This window comes from Nuphar pumila, chromosome 10 (genome assembly GCF_984573655.1).
Source record: "Nuphar pumila chromosome 10, dmNupPumi1.hap1.1, whole genome shotgun sequence".
NCBI lineage: Eukaryota > Viridiplantae > Streptophyta > Magnoliopsida > Nymphaeales > Nymphaeaceae > Nuphar > Nuphar pumila.
This window is the reverse complement of record NC_143258.1, coordinates 88,487,166-88,494,995: the sequence shown is the minus strand read 5'-3', so window position 1 is coordinate 88,494,995 and position 7,830 is coordinate 88,487,166. Positions and strand designations below refer to the sequence as shown.

The 7,830-nt window shown below is 37.8% G+C and overlaps 1 non-coding gene across 1 annotated transcript; it reads left to right on the top strand.

The window, feature by feature from the left end:
- The first annotated feature begins 6,581 nt into the window (after positions 1-6,581).
- TRNAG-CCC (transfer RNA glycine (anticodon CCC)) lies at positions 6,582-6,652 on the top strand. Its single transcript has one exon. It is a non-coding gene; the product is annotated as a tRNA-Gly (tRNA).
- The last annotated feature ends 1,178 nt before the right edge of the window (positions 6,653-7,830 follow it).

Below are 7,830 nucleotides of genomic sequence, written 5' to 3'. Positions count from 1 at the left end.
GTCTCGTATGAATGCTTCCTGATACGTGTCTTTTGTCATGCAGTTTCTAGTTATGTGATTTTAGATGGCTCAAGCTCTATACCTTTTCTAGATGGATCCAATTTTAGTGATTGGAAAAAAACTATTTTATTTGCATTAGAGTATATGGATCTAGATCTGGCCCTAAGGATAGATGAACCCGCTGCCCTCACTGATCAGAGTACTGCTGATCAAAAGATTGCTTTTGAGAAGTGAGAGCGCTCGAATAGACTTAGTTTGTTGCTTTTGCAATCTAAAGTAGCTAAGAACATTCGAAGTGCTATTCCACAATGCAGAACAGTGAGGAAATTCATGAATGCCATTGAGGTACAGTTTGTGAGTTCAAACAAAGCTAGAGCCAGTACCCTGATGTCAAAACTGATATCTGTGAAATATACTGGAGGGTGAAACATTCGCCAACACATTTTGGAGATGAGAAACATAGCATCTCAGCTGAATGACATGAAGCTCACCATCTTTGATTCTTTCCTAGTGCAGTTAGTCCTAACATCCTTACCCTTGGAATACAGACCTTTCAAAATCTCGTACAACACACATAATGATGAATGGACATTTAATAAACTTATGTCCAAGTGTGTTGAAGAAGAAGAGAGGATGAAAGGTGAGAAGGTGCAGAGTGCATATATGACTTCTCATACGTTCAAGGTAGGACCAAGGAAGAATGCATTTAAGAAAAATGCTAGGAAGAAGCCAACTGAGGATAAGTCATCCCAAGACAAGCAATCTAACTCTGCTCCCATAAAGTGCTTCTTTTGCAAGAAAAAGGGACACATAAAGGCAGATTGCATAAAGTACAAAAGGTGGTTGGAAAAGAAAGGTAATTTGTCATTTGTTTCTCATGAATGTAATTTATTATAAATTCCTGAAAATAGCTGGTGGATTGATTCTGGTGCTAGTGTTCATATTTCCAACTGTCTACAGTTGTTTCGGACCAAAGGGAACCAACAATGCATGAGAAAAGCATCTATTCGGGAAACAAGATGCGTTCACATGTGAAGGGTGTTGGAACCCGCAGGATTACTCTGGATACAGGCGTAGTTTTAGATCTTCATGATGTCTTTTATATTCCATCGTATAGTAGAAACTTAATTTCAATTTCAAAGTTGGATAAATTTGGATATTGTTTTAAGTTTGAAAATTCCAAATTGTTCATATTCAGAAATTCAATTGAAATTGGTTATGCATCAGTTTATGATGGTTTATATAGATTGAATGTGAAGATCCAAACTCATGAGTCTTTGACTTCTGAATACGCATTGGTTGAAAATAAACGTAGCATGAAAGATGATAAATCTTACATGCTTTGGCATCGAAGGTTGGGTCATATTTCTGAAAAGAGAATAAAGAGACTGGTAAATAAAGGGATCTTGCAATCTCTAGATTTTACTGACAATGACCCATGTGTTGATTGCATAAAGGCTAAGCATACAAACACATATAGAGAGGGTGCCAAACACAGTAGTGAGATATTAGAAATAGTCCATACAGATGTATGTGGACCGTTTTCTCCCTGTTACATAGGCAAAAAATATTTCGTCACCTTTATTGATGACTATTCTCAGTATATGTATCTCTACTTGATTTTTGAAAATCTGATGTTTTTCAGATGTTTAAGAAATTTAAGAAAGAAGTAGAGAAACAAATCGATAAGGTTATTAAAATAGTCAGGTCTGATAGAGGTGGCAAATATTATGGTAGGTTTACTGAGATGGGGCAAAGGGAAGGACCATTAGCGTGATTTCTTAAAGAGGAAGGCATTGTGCCTCAATATACCATGCCTGGTGGTGCCTATCAGAATGGTGTAGCTGAAAAGAGAAATCGTACGCTTAAAGAAATGGTCAGAGCCGTGTTGAATTATTCAACACTTCCCATAAAGTTATGGGGTGAAGCCTTAAGGACAACTGTGCATATTTTGAATAAGGTTCCTACGAAATCTGTGCCTAAAACTCCTTACGAGTTGTGGACAAGTAGGAAACCATCACTGTCATATATGCACATATGTGGATGTCCTGCAGAGGCTAAACTATATAACCCCCACATTAGGGTGTAAATGGGTCTTTAAGACCAAGAAGGACTCCAAAGGTAACATAGAGAGACATAAAACAAGATTGGTTGCTAAAGGATTCACCCAGATGGAGGGCATTGACTATAATGAGACATTTTCTCCTGTCTCAACTAAAGAGTCAATGAGGATTATTCTGGCCCTCGTAGCTCATTATGACTTAGAGCTACATCAGATGGATGTGAAAACATCATTCCTCAACGGGGATCTGAATGAAGAGCTATACATGAAACAACCTCTTGGTTTCTCTGAAAATGATCGTTTGGTTTGTAAGCTTAACAAATCAATATATGGACTTAAACAGGCCTCCCAACAATGGTATATTAAATTTTCCCAAGTCATTGTGACTTTTGGGTTTACAGAAAACATTATTGATCAATGTATATACCTTAAAAAAAGTGGGAGTAAGTTCATTATATTGATGTTGTATGTGGATGACATCTTACTTGCAACCAACGATATGAAGTTACTTTTAGAGACAAAACAGTTTCTTGCATCACATTTTGATATGAAAGATATGGGTGAGGCTGCTTACGTTCTTGGCATTGAGATTTGTCGAGCCCGAGCAAAAGGTTTTCTAGGCCTCTCCCAAAGATCCTATATAGAAAAGGTGTTAAAGCGATATGGGATGGAGAATTGTTCTCCTACTTCTACACCCATATCAAAAGGTGACAAACTGCGCCTAAATGATTGTCCACAGAACGATATTGACAAAGCACAGATGAGTGTTTATCCATATGCATCAGTTGTTGGCAGCTTGCAGTACGCGCAGAAATGTTCTCGACCAGATATTTCTTTTGCAGTAGGGGTACTTGGCAGATTTCAGTCTAACCCAGGTTTACTCCATTGGAAGGCTGACAAGAAAGTCTTGCGGTACTTGCAAGGGACAAAAGACTATATGCTAACTTATCATAAAGTTGATCACCTCGAGGTCATTGGCTACTCAGATGCGGATTTAGGAGGATGCCTTGATAGTAGAAAGTCTACTACTGGGTATGTCTTATTACTTGCTGGGGGAGCGATCTCTTGGAGAAGTGGAAAGCAGACGACCACTGTTGCCCACACCATGGAGGCAGAATTTATTGCATTATATGAGACTACTTCGCAGGCTATATGGTTAAAGAACTTCATATCACAGTTAAAAGTGGTCGATTTCATTGGGAAGCCACTGAAGGTCTACTGTGATAATGAAGCTGCGGTGTCCTTTTCGAACAACAACAAAAGTACTACGTCATGCAAGCATATGAAATTGAAGTATTTTGTTGTTAAAGAAAGGACGAAGAATCATTTAATGCATATTGTCAATATTGGTACCAAAGAGATGATCGCTGATCCTCTTACTAAAGAGCTAGCACCGAGATTATATTCCGAACATGTAATGATGATGGGATTGTTAAACTCCTTTTGACATATGCATATAAATAAAATGATCACTTTCAGTTTTTTATTCTCATTATGGTTGTTGTCAATCTCCTAAGGATTAGAGATTCAACTAAGGACCTTTAGAATAGATTATAAAGGTCAATTTATTCATCAAGTTATTTCGATAAGGTTTTCTGGTTAAAAAGATTCATCGTCGGATCAAGTGGGAGAATGTTGGATTAACCACCACGATTAACGTGATGGTTTTCCACAATGTGGATACATCCTCGTTGAGGGATGATCCTGCTGATAAATCGGCATAAGATAAAGGGGAACGGTGCGTAACTGTTCCCACCCTATGCTTATAAGAACAGGGTATCATGAGCGACCCTGTGTGATGGGAAATCGAAGGTCTACTCACCGACTGCATCTGGTAGCCTGGACTCGTGAAGGGCTGCAGTCCGGCTGAGCAGAAAACTCCGACGACCAACTCCGACGACCACAGTAGCTCCATCAATGGCGGCATTAGGTACGCTCTGCTGTTTTCTTTTTATGCAGGGTCATCGCCACGCTGCGGAACGCCGATTGAGGCTTTGCCGGAAAAACCCTCAGCCGTCCCAACATATATATATATATATATATATATATATATATATATATATATATATATATATATATATATATATATATATATATATATATATATATATATATATATATAGTCACCAGAATATGGGAACTAATGTGTGAACCACACTTTTCATGGATATTTTGTTCTCTTCTCTTAAATCTAATTGTACTAATGTTATCTATACGCTTGGTTTTATAAGAACCCGCTCTTGAATCATTTGATTTTGATGCATAAATCAATGGCTCATAATCTTCATAAATATTCAAGCATTCAAAAATCACAAATTTTCATCAAAAATAGAGGATCCAATGGTTAATTCCTAGCAAATTCACCATGCTAAGCACATCCACACCGTTGGATTTCCCAAAAAAAGTGTTGAAAATTAATTCCTATATTTCTAGTTCTCTTATTATAGTGACTCAATCTCTCTCTCTATATATACATATATATATAGAGTAATGGGTCTGTGCAAAACCTTCTAAATGGGGTTTTCGGGCTTTTTTCATTTTATTTTAAAATTCTGACCCTACAAATGATCTGTGTATTTGATTTTAGAGGGATCAGCTCTTGATTCCAACACATTGGTGGCTTTTTATAAAGCTGAAAAAATCAACGGTCCAAAATCTTTGTAAATTTTTGAAGCTCCAAACATCATTTTTATCATCGAAACAAAAAATGAAAAAAATGAAAAAAAAGGTTTTGTTAAGTCGATTATAGGTACAAGCGATAATATCAAATGTATACCCTATATATAGGGATTTCACCTTCCAAATCCAAACCCAAATTTGACAAGATCTGATCTAATTATTTGGGCAAGTAGCATAGTGACAAAAGTTAAAAACGGCAAAATCTCGGGAGTAAAAAACTCGGATTTTGAAAATTTTCATCACATTTTTTTTGGCAAAATCTCGGCAACAAAAAAAAAAAAAAAAAATTTATAACAAAATATAAATAAAACACATTTAAAAATAAAAATCTCACGATAAATATCTGCTAAAACTGTAAATATTGCGATACTTGTCACGGTTTGAAAGGTGTATACTCTACTTGGGTCTGAAGTTCATATAAGTACTAATCATTCAAGTTCGGATCTGTCTCTGTTTGTATGCGACCTGATTCCCACCAAAGTTTGACCAGTTTTATCCTTATCAAAATCCGAATATTATGCAACATATTTTTTATGTCCATTTTACAAGAAGAAGATTTTATATATAAACGTATCAGCTATTCAGAAAAAGCGGCCTAACATTAATTTCCACTTTTACATTTAATCCCTTACTTTACAAGAATACATATAAAATATCTGGACAAGATATAAAATGACATTTTTATCTTTTTCTGAGAAAGCAACTCATCTTATGTCATCTCATAGTCTTTGGTTACACAAATAAACAACTAAAACTTTTTTAGCCAAATAATAAAGTTAAATGTTAGGCAGCTTTTGTGAAAGAGAGGAAAAACTGTGAGATTTGAACCCATGCCACTTTCAAATATGACCAATGACTTAACACCCTTCTTTGTGATAACATTATGAACAAAATACATATATATACATTGAATTAGGCAACTAATCTAACCTCTTTGGATCCTTCCCTAGTTATTCGGGAGTACCAAAAATATCTTCAACAGCTTCCCACGTTATCTCAACCATTCTTAAAACCACTTGGTGATTGAATAAAATAGCGCACTGTTTTCTTCCGTGGACGTAGAAATACAGCAAGGGATGGCAGTGGGGCGGGGCGGGGGACAAGGTCTCCACCCCCGCCCCGCCCCGCCTCAAGATTAGAACCTCAATCCTCGCCTCCATCCCCGGCGGGGATGGATTTTAACCTCCACCCCCGCCTTCATCCCCATTTCATGTCCTCCATCCCCGGTTCAAACTGGGATGAGGCGGGGTGGGGAAAAGGGTACGTCCATCCCCGCCTCCATCCCCGCCTCCATCCCCGAATGGGGATGGATTTTAACCTTCATCCCTGCCCCCATCCCTGTTTCATACCCTTCATCTCCGGTCCAAACGGGGCGAGGCGGGCCCTCGCTTTCCCCCGGTCCACTGCCATCCCTACATACAGCCGAACCACGTAAATCTCTTATGGTTTCAACGTGCGTGGGTCTACTCGTGTTCCTCCATATCTTGTAACATGTTGTAGGTTGGCATCAACTTGGGAACCTACTTTGGATTTTTAAATAGTGAATGCAGTAAGTGGCACACAAAATTGTTAATGGTTAATGCAATTTTGGGAGAAAAAGTACTGGAACCCAATTACTCAATGTGTGGCAGCATCATTAGAGATGCCTCTTTAACCAATCATATATATTTTTCTTTTTTTTATAATGTATACATGTTGGGATATTTGGTTTTATGAGGAAGTATTCAACCATAACTCTCATATAAAAGATGATTTTATTGGTATATAACATTACGAGGGTTGTTCAGAATATAGTGATAAATTGATTATAATTGTTTCTGAATAGATTGGTATCTAAAATGCGCATCTGGTGTAGTGGTATCATAGTACCCTCCCACGGTACTGACCGGGGTTCGATTCCCCGGATGCGCAATTTCTTTTTACTTTTTTTTTTTTTTGACCGAATAAGATAGGTGGAGCGTTTGGAGACATTAGGTCAGTAATACAAATAGTGAAGTAGATTTTTCCAAAAAAAAAAAAAAAATCTATTAGACCATTATGTGGGAGTTCATTGAGTAATTGAGGATGCTTTTGTCTAACATGAAAGAAAAATGTTGCAAACTTGAAATCATTTCTGTTCATTAGCTCATGAGTCTAGTTTTAGTTTTTGCCATTCATGAAAAGAATCTGTGTAGTGTTGCAAACAGGTCGGATCTTCATCTGTTTCCAACCCACCGCCCGGAGAATGATAGGAAATGTTATTTCCTAATTTCTCATGCTTGTTTGAAGGCCTTTAATGATTAATATGTGCCAATCTACACCCATGCTACTCATTCCTAGAAGAACATTCCATCCCCATTGTTCATACTATTCACTATGATATGCTAGGTTTATCTTTGTATGTTTGAGTAGGGGTGTCAACGGGTCGGGTTTAACCGGACCAAACCCTCTAGGGGGTCCGGGTATAGTGATAAATAAGAAGACCCGATTAAGGCTCAGGTCTGGACCCAAAAGTCCGATCAATACATGAATCCAGGTATAATTTGTAAAATTTTATACCAGACCTCGGCCCAACCCGAGTTCTTATTAAGAACCACAATTTTTTGATGTAAAAATGCTAAAAATATTGTTTTTATCGGGTATATATATGGTCCGGGGTCTAGTTCATGTAGTTCTTATCGGGTTCGGGTATGGTTTCTCTTATAGTGGACCCGATTAGACCCTGGTCAGGACGAGATACCATACTCAAAAATCAGGTCCAATTTTGGTTTTACTTGGGTCCGAACCAAACCCGACCCGTTGACACCCATATGTTTGAGTCCTCTCTTTTGAGGATGGTCTAAACCAATCAAACCGATCCATCCAAGTGCAAGTGTCATTTGCGAAAAGGTAGGTAACGAGGTCAACCTCAGAACGAGATTATGGATTAGTTTGTGCAAAAAGATATGGGTTAATTTATTCTCCAAACATACTGAAAAACTGGACAAAACCTACAACCAGCATTACCAACAGATTATGGATTTTTTTTTTCATGGACGAGGGAAAACCTCTTATTACCGACTGTTTGTTGGCAGGTAAAACTCTTGAGGTCCTCCCTGCCCACCAAGAAG